This window comes from Podarcis vaucheri (assembly GCF_965113315.1).
Source record: "Podarcis vaucheri genome assembly, chromosome: 11".
Classification (NCBI taxonomy): Eukaryota; Metazoa; Chordata; class Lepidosauria; order Squamata; family Lacertidae; genus Podarcis; species Podarcis vaucheri.
Window position 1 is genome coordinate 24,876,694 of NC_138749.1, and position 19,282 is coordinate 24,895,975.

The 19,282-nt window shown below is 42.3% G+C and overlaps 1 protein-coding gene across 9 annotated transcripts in view; it reads right to left on the reverse strand.

Annotated features, from left to right (window-relative positions):
- Positions 1-19,282, reverse strand: part of PDE4D (phosphodiesterase 4D) — a 639,723-nt gene that overhangs the window by 131,637 nt on the left and 488,804 nt on the right. The gene's annotated exons all lie outside the window — the stretch shown is intronic.

The window sequence follows — 19,282 nt, forward strand, 5'->3', positions numbered from 1 at the left end:
TTACTTTAACAACATAAGAACACAAGGCAAGCCCATCTAGTTCAGCCTCCTGCTCTCAGTCCTGCGAGAAGCCTGCAAGCTTCACATGAGTGCAACCTGAGTGAAACAGCACCCTGCAGTTGGGCAGAGTGAGGCAGCTGCCTTAGGCAGCTGGGTTTTGGTGTCATGTGCTATGACTCCCAACCCTGGAACCTTGCCAGAGTCCTGTTGTTCTCTGCCCTCTGTCAGAAAGAGCTTCCAACCAGACCAGCTATACCTTGATTTGTTCTTGCCTACCTTGACCTGACCTTGCCAAATGCTACTTGCTTTCCCTCAAAACCTCAGGTGCCCATGGAATGAGCTATCACGGAAGAATAAGTAAAGGTAAAGGGACCCCTGACCGTTAGATCCAGTCGCGGACAACTCTGTGATTGCGGCACTCATCTCATTTTACTGGCCGAGGGAGCTGGCGTACAGCTTCCGGGTCATGTGGCCAGCATGACTAAGCTGCTTCTGATGAACCAGAGCAGCGCACGAAAACGCTGGTACCTTCCCACCGGAACGGTACCTATTTATCTACTTGCACTTTGACATGCTTTCAAACTGCTAGGTTGGCAGGAGCAGGGACTGAGCAACGGGAGCTCACTCCATCACAGGGATTCGAACCGCCGACCTTCTGATCGGTAAGTCCTAGGCTCTGTGGTTTAACCCACAGCGCCACCCGCGTCCCTCATGGAAGAACAATAAAGTATTAATTATAAATTTTGTTTTATTGCATTTTTACTCCCAGAGAGAGATGATTGTATGATTTTCTGCCTTAGGTGCCAAAATAACTTGGCCAGTCTCAGGTACTTATTTATTATTATCATTATCATTCATTTATTATTTATTCAACTTATATACTGCCCTTTATCAAAAGACCCAAGGGTGGTGTACAACATTAACAACACATTTTACAGATCGTCAATAATAAAAACATAATAAAAGTAAGACAACATTAAATAATCATAATAACACACACACCCCATTTAACAAACCATAGATTATTTAATGGCCAAAGGATTGGGTAAAAAAGAATGTTTTTGCCTGGCACCTAAAGACATACAATGAAGGAGTCAAGTGAACCTCCTTGGGGAGAGCATTCAACAAATGGGGAGCCACCACAGAAAAGGCCTGTTTTCATGTTGCCACCTTCCGAACCTCTCTGGGATGGGGAACATAGAGAAGGACCTCAGGTGGGTTTGTATGGTGAGAGGCAGTCCTTAATGAGATGATGAACTCTATAAGGCTTTATAGGTCAACACCAGCACTTTGAATTGGACCTGGAAACTAATTGCCAGCCAGTGCAGTTGGGCCACGACTGGTGTTATATGTTCAAACTATCTTGTTCTGTGAGTAATCTGGTCATTAAATTTTGCACCAGCTGAAGTTTTTGAAATATCCTCAGTGGCAGCCCCGTGTATAACGCATTACAGTAATCCACCCTAGAGGTTACCAGAGGGTAGGCCACAGAAGTCAGGCTATCCCTGTCTGGATAGGGGGGTAGCTTTGGGCGGCAGGGGGGAGTGTCATTTGCTAATTCACCACTTAAAATGAACTGGAGTTTAAACAGCGGCCTTACTCATTTTATGCTGGGGTGTGGGGAAATCTTCCTGGACAATGCTCCCACAGTAATAAGGAAACAGACATTGTGTTCTGAGCAGTGGATAATTTTAATGCAGCCTATCACCCTAGCCAAAGAGATTTAGCGCGCTTATCAACTCGTTTAATCTAGTCCAGATGAGAAAGATCTGCAGCACAATATGAAGCGTTTGCCTCAAATAACATGAGAATCATTATCTACATTTGTTGGTCTTAAAACATTTCTATCCCACAAACACCCAAGGATGCTAAGGGGGGGGGGTTAAAACAGAATAAAAATGACAGAACAAAGCAGTAAGAAGTAAATAATCATTTGTTTTTAACCAAAAGCTCTCTGAAACAGCCCTGTTTTGACCTGGCACCTGAATCCCAATAATTGATGCCACCACTAAGAAGACCCTGTCTTGTGCAGGTAGACACCACCCATCAGATAAGGGGACACTGAAAAAATCCTCTGGCAATGACCTCAGTGAATGGACGGACTCATTTATAAGTACGGGTGCTCAGGCGTCACTGAAGCATACATACACTGATGAGGATAGCAAAACTGCTACAGGACTTCAGCAGCCCACAGAAAGCAGAAATACAGTTCACATGCATTCCAACACACCACAACTGCAAGAAAATTCTGAAAATAGCACATTCCCCTCTGAGACTCTTGACTGTCAGCACTCCCCAAAGTTAAGGCACAAAATGGGATGTCTGGGTTGTCGGAGTTCTGGGCGGTACAAAATGGAAGAAGGGATGTGAATGAACTTTCACTCCATGCCTTCCCCACATGGTAAATCACTCCCCCTGTCCAGCTATTTGCTCTGCTGACAAAGCAACAACAGATACTGCTAACACCCTTTTCCTCCATTGGACATCACAGATTTGGCAGAGATAGTGGCATAGGCTAACAGGGGGGTTAATAATAATAATTAATAATAATAATAGTAATTATTGTATTTATTTATTTATTTATTTATACCCCAGCCACTCTGGGCAGCTTCCAACAGAACACTACAATACAATAACACTAGCTCTGATACTCTGATCAAAATCAAAGGATCCCACAAGTGATATTAAGCCATTCTTTAAGGCAGCGTCAATCCTAGATCTCTCACATCACAAGGCAGCAAAATACCCTCTGTAATCAGTGTGGCAACACAAGACAAACTTGATTCTCTCACGTGTGTGTGTGTGTGTGTGTGTGTGTGTGTGCAATTTTTCCTTGGTTTTGGGAAGCTTGGGTTTCAGGTAGCTATGCTCACTGTACCATACTGCCTTCCCCAGTCTAGTGCCCTCCAAATATTTCAGACCACAACTCCCATCGGCCCCAGCTATCATATGGTCCAGAATATCTGGAAGGCATCAGTTTGGAGAAGAATGGTGCAGTACATCATTTCCTTGTTACCGTACTCATCCCTGACGTTTTTTCCCCTAGGAAGAATATATTTCCACACAGCTGTAAAACTCTGGCTCAACAAAAAGAATTACAATATTTATTGTCTACAAATAATAATAAAACAAGAATGATGACATGACCAGCAAATCCCAGCAGTAACTCTAAAGAAAGTTTGACCTGTGAGTAATGGCAAGAGGATCCCCTCCTTCTTAGGGCACAGAAGATGGAGGGTTATTGGTCCATAATGTGCATTGGAACCTTTTCCCAAAGACAGTTTGGAATGTAGTATGACAATATTAAGTCATTTTACTGGAAGACTGCAGTATTTGTATTGGCCCAGCTCTGCTAGGTTCTCCACCATCAGAAACCACCACCACTGGCTTTAATGGTTCTTCAGAATTTTTTCCAGTTCAAACTACAAATACTTAAGAAATAGGATGAAAAGTCATCACGTCTTCCATGCTAACTGCTATTTTAACAAGGGCTACAGCAAAACCACTGACACCATTTGGGGAAACACCTCTGTTTCCCCCTGAATTTGTTGGCACCAGCTTTGAAACTTAATAAAATTCAAACAGGGCCAAGTGTTGGAATCCTACCAATTTTCCAGTCTTTAAATCACAATGTCTCTGATCTCATTTACATGCAGCACTAAGCCAAACCATGGCTTAGCATGAACATGCAAATATGCAGAGTCTAGGAGAAGAGATCATGACAGCTTTTCTCCTCTGGTCATTCAACAGCCAGCTGTGTCATGCTGTACTGAGCCATGGTTCGGCTTCATGTGTCATCTGAACCTTGGTTTGCAAGCTTTGGTCTCTCAGACACACCAAGGGCTGTAAACCATATGGCAAACCTTAGTTATAAGCTCATGGTTTGTCTTTTGTTCTTTAGTCATGTCCTACTCTTCATGACCCCAAGGACCAGAGCACACCAGGCACTCCTGTCTTCCACTGCCTCCCGCAGTTTGGTCAAACTCATGCTGGTAGCTTCGAAAACACTGTCCAACCATCTCGTCCTCTGTCATCCCCTTCTCCTTGTGCCCTCCATCTTTCCCAGTCAAACCATGGCATTGCTCAACAATTGTGGGGCAAAGCAGCAGCAATCTCCTCTCTGGAATCCCACACATTTGCAATTAGTCATGGGCTGCCCTAGTGATATGCACAGACCAGACCTTTATGCGAACCCAAAATGCATTTTTAAAATGTCTGCAAGTCGCCTTTCTGAGACAAGTTCCCTCAAAGTGCTGCAACAGAATGTGAACATAAAAATACAGCAATGCCATATTATAATAAAACTTTACAAAGCAGCAACGGGTTACATCTAAGTGCTTCTCAGAGTATACCCATTGAAATCAATGGCTTTAAATTAGTCATGCCCATGACCATACTGATTTTCCACAGTAAGGTATTATATTTAGTCTATTATCTTCACACTCTTAAAGGCCTACTTTTTATCTTTATTGGGGGTTTACGTGGTTCATCAAGCCAGGCACTTTCAATTACTCACCTAAAACACCTTCCATTTCTTATGCCTTCTTTCTCATAAAGCAGGGATAGAGAACCTTTCTTATGGCCAGAGGGTTGCATTTTTATGTGCGCACTGGCTGTATGCCAATGAAGGTTGTGGCTGTATTCCCACGTGTAGTCAGACATACACATGCACAAACACATGGATGTACACTCCTTGCCCAAATTAGCGTTCTTCAAGCCTAATTGCTGCATGGAGGTAATTTTCCAGGTGACAGCAGCTCAGTGGGGGAGGAGAGGCTTAGCCCTTTCCTTCTAGGGTCTCCAGGAAGACAGTTCTGCCAAGTAGTCTATTAGCAGCCATTCCATCTTATATCAGCAAGCCAAGTCACCAGCAAGCATGCCATTCCACTGGACTGCAGCAGTAGAAGAGGTAGAATAGCAGAGCACACACCATGTGTGCACAATTGTGCACACTTCATGTGTGTGCAATCATGCACATATCGGTCGTGCCTAAAATGAGGGTTTCCTGTACTTTATAAGGAGACCCAGTGTGATGTAGTGGTTAGAGGTCAAGACTAGGGCCTGAGAGATGAGGGTTAAAGTCCCCACTCATCCATGAAGCTCACTGCCTTGGTGGCCATGAACCAGTTTCTGCCTCTCAGCCTAACCTACCCTCACAGGGTTGTTGTGGGGCTTCAATGAGGAGGGGGAGAACCACGTACATCCCCTTGAGCTCTTTGGAGAAAAAGGTGGGACATAAATGTAGTAACTAATAATAAAAACAATAAAGACTATAAAGAAGGCTGATCGCCAAAGAATTGATGGCTTTTGAATTATGGTGCTGGAGGAGACTCTTGAGAGTCCCATGGACTGCAAGAAGATCAAACCGATCCATTCTCAAGGAAATCAGCCCTGAGTGCTCACTGGAAGGACAGATCCTGAAGCTGAGGCTCCAATTCTTTGGCCACCTCATGAGAAGAGATGACGCCCTGGAAAAGACCCTGATGCTGGGAAAGATTGAGGGCACAAGGAGAAGGGGACGAAAGAGGACGAGATGGTTGGACAGTGTTCTCGAAGCTACCAGCATGAGTATGACCAAACTGCGGGAGGCAGTGGAAGACAGGAGTGCCTGGCGTGCTCTGGTCCATGGGGTCACGAAGAGTCGGACACAACTAAACAACAACAATAATAAAAAATTGATATTATGATTAAGAAGCTCTCAGTATGGTGCAAAATACTGCCTAGTTGCTTAGGCATACAGTGGTACATCGGGTTACATATGCTTCAGGTTACATACGCTTCAGGATACAGACTCCGCTAACCCAGAAATAGTACCTCGGGTAGATCCATTGAAATCACTGGACATGACTGAGGTCCATTCATTACAAAACAAAGCAAAAGCAGCAGCAAACACCTAATTAACAATCAAAATTGCATGGGCAAACAGGTTGGATTTCGCCTGGCATCTAAAATGCAGCAAAGATGACTCTAGGCAAACATTTCAGGAGAGAGAACTGCACAATCTTGACACTTCAGGTGCATTCTGAGAAAGGCCTTAGGTAAGGATTTTAACTGATGGGCAGTTTTGCTGTGTGGCAGCAGGCAGATACCTTGGCTCTGGACCCTGATTCATGGCTTTGCAAGTTGTAGCAGTTGCGTCCTCTTCTTGGAAGAGATGATCTTACCAGTCAATTATGCTTGGTTAAGTTGTGCAATACATTTTTTAAAAATGTCTAAGTATGGCGGGAAGCGATACTTGAAAGAGAATAATATATCAGAAGAAGGGATCATAAAGGTAGCTGCTACTACATTTATCATTAGTATTTAGGAGCTTAGCTACCGGTAATTAACAGGAAACCAAGCCTTGAGGCTAGGAGGAACATATGATATTGAGCCATAGTGGAGCAAAACCTGCAGGACCAGAATTTACTCTTCAGAATGAGCATATGGGTGGCTATGCTTGTATATCTTGGTTGTGTTCCAGACACCTGGATAGCTCCAACATGGTTTTGGGCTCTATGCCCTCTTTCTAACACAGCACATGGCAGACAACTTTTTGAAAGAGAGCGGAGTTGTAGAAGTGATTTGAGTTTAACAATGTGGAAGCGATACAACAAAAGTTTTCTAAGTATTGCAGAAGTCTGGAATGGGTTTTCACGGCAGCAACTGTTTGCCTTGAGCACTTTCACCGCACTCAGTTGGGGGCATCTGTCTTGACATTTCAATGCTAGAACCTGTTGAAGGAAAAAAGCCAGTTACCCCACTACTGAGTGACCAAATAATTGCATGGACTCAAAAGAAACTCAGGATGAAGGACAAAGCTTAGCCTTATTCACGAGGGTCAGTTTAGGAACGCCTTCCTCAATCTGGTGCCTCCTTGTGGAAACTCAGTGCCCTTTCGTCTGTCGCTCATAACAATAGAAATTGTGGACATCCAACAGAGCTGAATGTTGGAAGATTCAAGACAAATAAAAGAATGTACTTCTTCGCACAGCGCACAGCTAAACTATACAACTTGTTCGCACAAGAGGCAGTGAGGGACATGAACTTGGGTGGCTTTAAAAGGGAATCAGACAATTGCATGGAGGACAATGCCTACTAGCCATGAGGGTTATACTCTACCTCCACAATCAGAGGTAAAGGTAAAGGGACCCCTGACCATTAGGTCCAGTCGTGGCCAGTCCTGGGGTTGTGGCGCTCATTTTGCTTTATTGGCCGAGGGAGCTGGCATACAGCTTCCGGGTCATGTGGCCAGCATGTCTAAGCCGCTTCTGGTGAGCCAGAGCAGCGCACGGAAACACCGTTTACCCTGATCCTGGGAAGTTCGACTGGCACCTTCATTGCACACTTTAGGCGCTAGGCAAAAATGTTCCCCTTTAACCAGGCGTTTGGTTGACTGGCATACGATGCCCTTTTAAAATGTGTTGTGGAAGGGGGGTGATTATTGGGTTCTCTTTGTTTTGTTTCTATTATGTTTTAATTTCCTGTTTTTTCATAATGTTATTTTATGTTGAGAGCTGCCCTGAGATATACAGGTATACAAATTGAATTCAAAATCCAGCAGGGTCTTCATGTGTTCTTATGCCCCAGCCACTGGAGTTAAGACAGGTAAATCCAAGACTTCTGGTAAGGGCTGTGGAATACCTTCCTACACATCTGGCATGGAAAATCCCCCCCCCCCGGTGGGTGGTGATAATTCAGATTTGCAGGCTATGCATATATGGGCTGGATCATCCCCCTCCTTGTAATTACAATGTTTGAAAATATATAGGGCAAAGAAATAGATCATTTCAGAACGAAAATTGCATCAGATTAATAATTCAGCAGTCACATTGATCTCATCTTGGCACAAAGGAAATATTCGAAACGGAATATAAATCTAGAAGCTGTCATCTCCAGTTTATGAAATGCTATCTCACTAGCCCTCGTGGTTAATCAGAGATCATGCTGAATGGCTTTGCACATGTGATGGTTTCTCATATCATTTTAACATGGAGTGCTCTTTTGTATTCTCTTCATTGCTTTTTACATCACTGAATGAAAAGCGGGGGGGGGGGGTAGGAACCACCGCATACATGGTTACACAAAGGAGGATCACTTAAGGGCTTTATTTCCATTTAGTTTATGGAAATAATGCAACCCCCTCCCCCTTCCTGTCCTCTTCCATTTCTTTACTGAGTGACCTTCTTGGGTCCTATTTTATTCTGCTTCATTCTTGGTATTTCAAAAATGAACACATGTGGGAAAGTGAAGTGACTAATACAGTCCTCTGGTTTTAAAAAAAACAACCTATGATGCAAATAGAGATGGGAGAATCTGTCAATTTCATTTTCTCATTTTTCCATTCTTAAAAGTTCAGTTCTCCATATTTCAACATTAGGTTGTGGGTTGCTGTTGTTTTTTAAAAAAGTCTTCCTGAAAATTCACCAGTGATTTAGTGAGAATTCCTCCGATATAAATAACTAATAATAATAATATTCATAGGTTTATATGCAATTGCCTAATATACACATTTCTGCAAACAACCCCCCATAAAATAATGTATGTTATGGGAACCACAAGTTTCAAATTGTTGGCTTTGTTTTGGTTCACATGTTGGTTTAGAAGTGTGAATTAGGTAGCTTTGCCTTTAAATACAACCTGAATGGAATTTCTCCCCAATCTCTATTTTCAAATTTTACCAATCTAGGATGCAGTGAGCACAAGGGTTAATGTATTTTGTCAAGTTCTTGAGCTTTTGACACAAAAGCCTGAGGTGATAAGAATCCTGAGGTAGCAGAGTGGACTGTGCCATTATTTCTGACTGCAAGACAGTAATCACACTGTTGAATTTATTTATGTAGTTATACGTGAAGTATGTCCTTCTTCACAAAAGACCTTTAGGGTGGCTTACTCAGACATTTAAAATAATACTTCCAGCCAGTAATCCTCTTCTATGCAAAATTACTCTGCAGGTAGAAAAGCAGCACAGAAAGGACTGGGTTGGATGAGATGATTTCTTCCTTCTATGCTAGGTGCTTTACTTGCAGGGAGATTTTTCTTGTTAAAAAACAACAAATACAGGAAGTAATTTTTAAAAATGGCATTCTTCCACTGTGTGAAGTGGTACGATCCACTCTACTACCTGAGAATTCAAGCAATTAAATAAATAATAATAATTTAACCATCTCATTCAGCAGCATATGCAGAACAAATCAGTAACAGAAAGACAGAACATACCAAGAATAAAACCAAATCCTTACTTTCTCCCCAAAACATAAATGTCCCTGAGCAAGTTGTTAATACAAAATAAGGAGTCAAAAAAACAACCCGATTTAGTGATACACTAAATCCCAACCAAATGTTATCTTCAGAATGCAAAGCCAATCTATCAAACTAGGCATAGAATAGATCCATCGATTTCAATGGGCCTACTCTGAGTATGTCATACTATATCTTGACATCTCAAAGGCATGTGACTTTAAGGGTTAAGGTTGCCATACACTTTAATTAACATTTGTTGCCATTTTACTATTAAGTGCTTTAGTTATTGTTGTTGTTGTTGTTGTTATTTTGCATCTTTCATAGTACTTACAGGTGACGAGTGACATATGTAACAAATTAGACCCTTTAACTTTCTGCTTCCCATGAGCTGGAAATGATCCAGTTGCGAAAGTGTGCTGAATCAATTACAGTGCCTTTATTGGCTTTGAACCAGAACTAAACCAGAACAGTTTCATAGCTGAATCTGAACTATAACCCCTAGCTATAGAAGAACAACATTAATGGTTTGACTCCCTGAATATAACAGGCATTTGATTTGCAGAATTACCCCGTTCTGGAATAATAGGGCAAACAGCTTTCCCCCCCTTACACTGTTACTGTGATTGCAGCCCTTTTGACTTCTTAATGTTCATATTTAATTCAGAAGGTCATTGTCTGTAAAATACTGTTGCTCCTTCTCACAAATAATTCAGAACGCAGCAGACACACTAGTGTCAAGCTCAATAAATCTATGAACGCACAAGAGACTGGAGGCATGCAGTGGTACTGGAGTGCTTTGCAAGATTGAAGAGGCATCTTCCTATCTTTTTGCTCATTTAACGTTCAAGCACAGCAGAGACTATACGAAATGCACCATCCAATAAAAGAAGACACTGAAAATTCAGCATTTCCCAATGTTAGGAGGAGGAAGAAGCCATTCCTTTGCAAAAGTCACGAGGCAGCAACCTCCAGTGGTGCATTATGAGAGCTTATTAAGAACAACCCATTGGAACATCCTCATTGCATAAGCTCCACTGAAATAAGGAGGAGGTGCACAAGGGCATAAATGCGGTCTAGAAATCCTGCCACTAAACAAACAAACAATTTTCTTCCTCTACTACTTTACTGTAATTAACTGCTGTTTAAACAAATGAAATAAAAGAGAGGGGGGAGGAACTTTTAGTGTAGCAGAACCTATGCTTCACCCATCATCATACTGTTTCAGATGCTTACTAAATACCTTTTTTAAAAATTCAGCATGTCTATCTGGACATATAATGTAGTTTGCTGGATTTGCTTTTAATTTTGTTGGTTTTATCAACAATTGTTTTGTACTGTTTTATGTACACCACCTGGGAACTGCTTAAGTGGTTTATACTCCTCCCCCTAAATAAACAGAACCCAGGGAAACAGCCGTAAAACTGAGCAGTAGACAGATATAGAACAGGAAGAGGAGAGCTGCCTTTTTCCACATTCCACAAACACCATTTCAGGCTCCCTCTTCTTTTTGCACAGAACAAGGCAGCAGGAGCAAATAAAAATTAGTCACTCATCCTTCCCCTCCTATACTCTCTTCACCAGGTTCAGCCCAGATTGCTTTCCTTGGTAGCTTTACTGCAACAAACACAGGACAAAGCTACTTTCACAACAGCCTTCCCCCAAATTACCGGTAACTCATTAGAAATGTTATAGGTTGTGTTGCCTTTGTGCAAGTAATGCACTTCCCCACCCACTAAACCTTGTAATAAAACAAACATTGGATGTTAAAGAATCAGATGTACGAGTAAGAATCAAGTCGAAAGAAGGTCTCACTTAGCAATCTAACAGCAGCAGCAGGAACTAAACATAGTCCCAATGAGCAGTCCCACATTTCACACACTGAAGTAATCAAAGTCTGGGATGTCATAGATAACTGTGACTAAGGTATTCTGCCTAGAGGTAGTAGGATCTGGCAGACCAGCCTCACATGGTGTTAGATGCTATGTGCTGCCAAAGCTACTTGGCCTGTGTTGACACAGCTGAGTCAACCAGCTGATCCCCCAAGCTGAGGGTCTGATCTTTTAGGGCAGGAGTAGGGGCTGCATTCCGGCAATGGGTGTGTCTGGAGTCACTTGCAGCTGGGGACACCCCCTTCTCTCTATCCCTTTCTCTCCTTCGACAACCTCTTTCTCTAAGCCCATCCAAACTGGTGTTTTGTGGCAGGTGTATTCTGCAGTATGTTCTTGACACAGCAGTAGTGCATTAGGGGTGGGGTTATTCTGCTTTCTTAAGATCTGCAATGATTCCCCAATGTTGCCATGTTACTGCTGCCTGGAGGGGCCACAGCACAACAAAAGCAGGACAATGAAGTGTTATGACCGCCCCCCTCCATTTTTTATGCAGTTGCAAATAGCACTGAAAACAGAAATACAAATCATGAGTGCACATTTAAAAGGGCATTCTGTCTGTCTGTCTGTCTGTCTGTCTCTCTCTCTCTCCCCGTGTGTGTGCACATTTCTGCACTCCTTGCAAGACAACTATGTTTTAGGGGGAGCACCACCCCCTCCAGAACAGACTGCCCGCTACCTCCTATGTCAGACAAACCACCCACCAGCAGGGCCTCTGCATTGTCTAAACTGAGCTAAAACCAGCCAGCACTGGTTGCTTAATCCTGTGTAACTTCCAGAAGTTTTGTTCTGCTATGCTTTGGGCTGTTTTACTATAGATTGTTTTAACTGTCAGCCGCCATGAGAGCATGTGTACTTAAAGATAGGATATAATTTTTCAAACGAATAAATAAACCTCTCTGCCATTCACATGTTGGCGGATACAAAAACTTCACTCAGCTTGTCACATAAAGTGTATACAGAGTTGACTGTTTATAGCTAGGGCACAGTAGTGTGGTCTTTGGAAAACTTACAGAAATGACATAGAAAAAGGTTGAAATCCACTTGCTTTAGAGTTCCCCTCTCCTGCCCAGGCCCACCTCCATGCATGAGCCTGATTCCCCTTGGGTCTTGGCCATGCAGCTCCTCTTGGATGCCACAGCCTGTTTCCCCGCCCTCTCTCGAGTGTCCCAAAAGTGTTATTGAACTCAATTCTGGGGGCAAATCTGCATGAACCTTGAATGGAAGAAAACAACGTTGGTCAAGAAGCTCATGCTCATGAAAGAAGTAGGATGGAATGTCTTGTCCTGAGGGCAAAAGTTCTTTTCTGTCTGGAGAGCGAGAACCAGAAATGCTGACAAGGCCTTGTGAAGAAGGTACAAGATTTGTTATTCCACGTGGCTAGCAGCCCTGGGCGACATTTCTGACTCTCCCTGTGCCCAATAAGTTTGGGATCACATCAACCCCTAAAACAATGGGCAACTCTTTCTGCCGGTGTTTGTCCCATGAACTGCCATTTAACGTTACAGAACTAATTTTTAGTGGGATAAGTGGGCAACAAAATGGGACAAACCAGGATGGAGAAAATTATAGGTGCAATGGGCATAAAAAAGAGAGACTGCACTCCATGCTAGAATTCACTTCTTTGCTTGTTTAAAGTTTTGCTTAGCGCTAAGTTTTTCTTTTTCTTGTTCTGCTTGCTTTTTTAAAAGAGAAGGAGTTTCCTGCTTTGAATCTGTCCTGTCAATTTTTGCTTACTCCCAAGCACAGTTCCTAATTCGATATTCTATTTTTCTATCCTTCCCCCTTCATCTGGATTTTTCTGGATCCTACCCACAGAATCCTGCATTTACCACTCAGCTCTTCCCCAGGGCCACAGAAACTGGTTCCTTTGAGTTACTGCTTGGATAGGTAACTATCATATTCTTTCTTTTGTCTTTTCTTAATATTTAGAAGTTACTATAGTGTTGTAACACAGCAAAGTTTTTAACTAAGTTAAACTGGTGGAAATTTTAGGGGGCAAATGAATAATTAAGAATGTTACATTTTTCATGTCATAAGTAATGTTTATAATCGCCAAGTTGCATCTCGCTCTTCTGAGTTAAGTTTAAAAGTTAAACTACATATTCGTATTCTGTTTTGTTCTCTATTTACTCATTACTTGCACATATTTATCCTTTCCCATATCTCTCTCTCTCTCTCTCTCTCTCTCTCTCTCTCTCTCTGTTGATTTTTCTTCAATATTAGCATCCTTAAATCTTAGTAAACTGAAATTATTGCCTGCCCTTCTGGGGATATGTTTAAAATAATTATTTCCATACGAATTGTGGCTTCTTGGGTTTTGTTTGGTCACCACACCCTCGCTCACTGGGGCAAACCAAAAACCTCAAGCAGCGACACGTGTAAGGAGGTGGTGCAGGATTGCATCCTACACTTGCCTTGTGCACTCCCCCTGTGGGCAGCTGTCTGGATTGGACCTAAAGGGAGACTGAACTGAGAATGGCAATAGCAGCAAGGAGGAGGTGGGCCCAACCAGCTCCCCAAAATACCTTGGCCAAGAAGCCCCTCCCCCAAACCTGGAGCTGACACGGTTTCCCTCCTTAGAGGCTGAGAGAAGGCTGTGATGAGAGATCTGGCAACAATGATGAAGGAAAGGCAAGATAATCAAAAAGCATGCTAAATAACAGGGACAATACATTGAAGTCAGCAAAGCCTGGTGACATTCAGTGAAGGATGTTGCAGGAGTTAGCCAGGCACATCTCAGAACCACAAGCTAATGCAATTGCGTACTTGCATTCCAGGTGACTGGGGGAAAGAAAATGACTGACCCATTTAAAAAATAAAAGAAAGGCAACTCTGGGAAAGGCATACCAACCAGTTTATTCACTAAGGATATGAATGATACAAAGCTGGGAGGTGCTGCAAATTTCTCAGAGGTCGGCTAGAAGTTCAAAATGACCTCAATGGAGAAAATTGGCAGACACCAACAACATGACATTAAAGTGTAATAAATTGGGAAGAGCACCACATTATTAAGCAAAGCACCAGATGTTTCAATGGCAGATAACTGGCTAGGCTATGAATCCATGAGTTAACACTGTTCTAAGCTTCATCAATAGAAACATTATTTCCAAAACCCTAAAAGAAAGAGTTTCACCTAGGGCAATGTGTGTCGCTTTGGAGAGAATCCAAATCAGCTCAAGACATCAGATGATTTGCGTCTTGGATGATTTGCACAGCCAAAATTAGAGTCCAGCACTGTTTTTCAGTTTGAAGTTGAAAATAAAATGATGCCTCCTCTGTTGAATTTTGTGCTAAAGTGGTTAGTGGGGTGAACGTGGCATGTGCTCCAAAGCAAGAACTGCGCTTTCCAGCAGGTGAATTAGCTCTCAGCATTTGCTGAAAAGTCAGTCAGTGAATTACACCTATGTTTGCTGGATAGAGGGTGATGGCTCCTCTGGGAGTGATGTAGCCACAGAAGTGTTGTGGGGAGATAAGAGGGTGAGAGATGTGACTCATAGTGGAGACTATGAACCTGGTTGGAAAGAGGAAAAGCTGGGAAAGAGAAATTGCCAAGGTCAATGTGTTCACACACAGCTGGAGTTAATCTGCTTATTGACTTCTTTTGGTTGAGCTGGTTCTAGTGGGCCCTCTTCTAAAGGCCTAATATATGGCTTAGTTCACAAGCCGGTCAATATTTTCTGACTGATTTCAACTACAGTGGTACCTCGGTTTACAAACTTAATCTGTTCCGGAAGTCTGTTCTTAAACTGAAACCGTTCTTAAACTGAGGTGCGCTTTCTCTAATGAGGCCTCCCGCCGCTGCAGATGGCCTTCCACCATTCAGATTCCATTCTTATACCGAGGTAAAGTTCACAAACTGAGACACTTCTTCTGGTTTTGCAGAGTTTGTAAACCGAATCGTTCTTAAACCGAGGTATCACTGCACAGTGGTACCTCGGGTTAAGTACTTAATTCATTCCAGAGGTCCGTACTTAACCTGAAACTGTCCTTAACCTGAAGCACCACTTTAGCTAATGGGGCCTCCTGCTGCTGCCGCGCCGCCGGAACAAGATTTCTGTTCTCATCCTGAAGCAAAGTTCATAAACTATTTCTGGGTTAGCGGAGTCTGTAACCTGAAGCATATGTAACCTGAAGCATATGTAACCCAAGGTACCACTGTATATCCAAAATATATCCAATATTCACCATCGCAGTTATGGAATGCGAAATGGATAATGTGGCTCTCCAGGTATTGAACATGTGCTAGCATTTAGGAAGCAGTTAAATTTACAATGTGCTTTTCAGACTTTGCTGTGATTTATCCTGAGCACCATAGTGATGTGGGTTACTATTATGCTCCTTTCTCTTTTTTAAGGATAGAGGGGGGAAGAGATAATGCCTTGCCCACTACCATACAAGGGACCTTACAGAGATAGGACAAGATTTGACATGGATCCAAGGCTTGCACTGTCCACTGTATCACATTGACTCCACTAGTTAAAAGTGTTACTAAGAGATATCTATAGTTCCATTCCCCCTTCTTTCCATGGCAACTACACACCAAAATGTTTCCAGGGGCAATGGCTAATGCACAATGCTGCTAATAAAAGACTTCATATAACATCATAAACTGACTCCCAAAGGAAGCCAGAAAACAGCTGCAGATTGACACTATGCAATAACAACAGAAAACATTATTCCTCCTCTATCAGAAGCCATATTATATACCGTAATTATAAACACAACCTTGACCAAGATGTATCATAGGTAACTCATTTTTTCTCTGAATCAGACTTCTTACAACAAAAATCCCTACCCATTTAGAATGCAATCGAGCTAATTTTTAAGCTCTACCGATTTTAGTGGGTGACTTAAGCATGCACTTTAATGTCTCTTCTGCTGAAATCAGTTGTACTTTAACTCGATCTTACACATCCTTCATAGTAACCAGAAGTACACCAGGGCAAATGAAAATGTTTAAAATGCAGAGGTAGCCATGTTGGTTCATAAGAAAAAGAAAATAAAAACCATTCAAACTGCACAGTTGGGCAATACCTTTATTAGGGCAACCCAAAATGTCGTAGAATTTTGGAAAGCTTTTGAGTTCTCGAGAATTCTTCCTAAGACAAGAATTTACACAAAACGGGGTGAAGCAACATGGAAAATTAAAAATACATATTTGCGTCTGTGCTCTTCCCTTCTCCAGAGTATCCTTATCAAGTCCATCAAGTTTGGTATTGTCTATTCTGTACGCCGGCCCCCTCGGCCAATAAAGCAAGATGAGCGCCGCAACCCCAGAGTCGGTCATGACTGGACCTAATGGTCAGGGTTCCCTTTACCTTTAGCTTTATTCTAACCATAAGCAGCTCTCTAGAGCAGCGGTCAGTAACTTTTTCAGCAGGGGGCTGGTCCACTGTCCCTTAGACCTTGTGGGGGGCTGGACTATATTTTTTTGGGGAAATGAAGGAATTCCTATGCCCCACAAATAACCCAGAGATGCATTTTAAATAAAAGCACACATTTTACTCATGCAAAAACACACTGATTTCCGGACCATCCGTGGGCTCGATTTAGAAGGCAATTGGGCCAGATCCTGCCCCCGGGCCTTAGTTTGCCTACCCATGCTCTAGAGATTCAGAAGACATTCCTAGCCCTACCTGTAGATGCCAGGGAAGGGCCTTTGGACCTTTCTCATGCAAAGCATGAACTGTACCACAGATACACATCCCTTGCCCTACCAGAGGACTTCTGCATTTGCACCTCTTTTTATGAATGAGGATCTTTCAGATCAGGTGCAAATGCTGGTCTGAAAACTGTATCAAGCTGCCATGTTAGGAAGAAAGTTCTGCCTCAATGTCTTCTGGACTTTCTAGTTTTGAATACAGGGAGAAGTTTATTTCACAGGTGAGAGTATTCAAGCATCATGGCCACAGTCTCGGTGGCATGGTCCAAAAACACAGGGCTGATGATCATGCATTTTACACCTCGGTGCACATTAACCCAGCATTCACAATTGGCATTCTGGGTCCCCCAATTCACAACTCAAGACAAACAGCCTGGATAATTGCAATGTTCTGCAAAGAATAAGGCCACAGAGACAGGCAAATGGATGCCATGGTATCCTAAGAGACTAGAAGATCAAAGCTGTGGAAGGAGAGAGGAATGAAGGAAGGAAGGAAGCCATGCTGAAATTTTTACATTGGTTACACTAATCAGGGGAAGATACGCTTGTGAGTCAATGGAAATAGCAATAAGGAACTTATTCTGATAAACAATTCACTGAAATACTATATTAGGAAAAGAAATTTGTCTACATTCCCACTTAACAAAATATTCATTTTCCCCGAATTGCACTGTGTTCTCTGTGGTGCTATTGGGTCAGGGCATCTGGCTGTTAACCAGAAGGTTGGTGGTTCGAGCCCACCCAGGCGTGGCTGTCAAGGGGTTGGACTACATAGCCCTTGGGGTCCCTTCCAACTCTACAATCCTACGATTACAAGGGCAGGATTATACTAGAGGGAAACTGGGAACTCTTTGCTGCAGGTGGCAACATTTTTTTCTCACTTCCATCTACCACTTGGTACTAGATGAAATACTTTGGACGGACGTGCCACACTTAAAGCTTTTCTGCAAAATAGCTGCAGGCTTATCAGTTACAGTTAAACTGAGCAAATAAGTAAAACAAAAGATCTGTGGAATATTATCTGGCTGCTGGAAAACAATAAATAAATGGCTATAGAAAGAAAATGAACATTAAAAAAGGAGAGAAGAACTGTGGTGTAGTGGTTTTTTTAAAAAATAAAACCTGACAGAAACTTCACAGTTACAGAGTGCCGGTCCGCCCAGCAGAAAGTATCTGTAACGTCAGCTAAGGTTTTGCCTGAATAAGGTCTGGCTGCAATGTTTGGTCTCTGTTTCTCAAAGCACTGCCTTTTGTGCTTTTACGCTGGAAAGCTGGCAACAGTTTCCATGAAATTACCAACTATGCAATACAGTATTATGTGGCTGACGTAGCTTGAGAAAATTCAACACTTCTTCACAACGTCATGGAAGAAGAATGAAGTTTGATTAATGGTTTACCATAATCTCATACTGTTATTGGTTTTATTAAAATTACTATGGACCTATTATTACTACTACTATTATTTTTATAAAAAAACCCAAACCACTGTCGTAGATCTCATTATAATTTGCAATAATGTTGCTGGGGCTATTGTGATGACATCAAATAGCTGATGGCCCCCCAGGTAAAACATGTGAAGACACTGCTAAGAAGGCTAAGTCAACAATCAGGAATATCCATAATGAATGTCCAACGACTGCAGTAAAAACCTACATTTTGCAAGAAGTGTCATGTCAAAATTGGAGCTAGAGGTAGAATAAATCACATCTCTTAGTGCTTCTCTATGTGCACAGAGATGACATAAACAAAAATGATAGAATGTCAGGACATCTAGAAATAAACATCTAGGATGTGCCCAGAGGGCATAGGTATCAGTGAAGCTGCCCTTTCCTGGCCAGACATCTTGAAAAGCCTTATAATTTATAGATCCATCATACAGAAGAGGCTACAACTTTGGCAACTGCTTAGGAAATGGAGAGCACGATCCTCTGCAGGTTTTACTCAGAGGAAAACACTACTTTTGATCACTCGGACTCGTTCTCAAGTAAATAAAGCTAGGATAGAAATGTTTAAGAAAAAGAATACTGACTAAAAAAAATGCATAGCATTTTCAAGTGCATCTGGTGCATTATCTAGTTATAATCCTTACAACAACCTTTTCAGGCAATTTCAGTATTATTATCCTCCACATGCAGGAAGTGGGCAGAACGAGTCTAGGAGAGAGAGACTTCCTTAAGGCTACCAAGGAAGTCTATGGCATAGGTGAGATTCAAATGAGCGGCAGACTTCCTGACCCATAGCTCAGTCTCAGGTTGCAATCCTATGCATGCATACCTAGGAGTAACCCCCATTGAAGGCTACAGGACTTACATCTGAGCAAACAGGCACAGGGCAATTGTGTTAGCCATTCTGCTACACCAGCTCTAAAAATAATATTTTAAAATGCACTGGTTGTCGTCCTGGTTCATGCCTCTTTGTGGGGGGGGGGGGTTAAGAGAGAAGAGAAACATGCTGGCATTTTCCCCTTTATTTTTTTTTCTAAGGGAAAGTACACAAGATAAAATCTCTC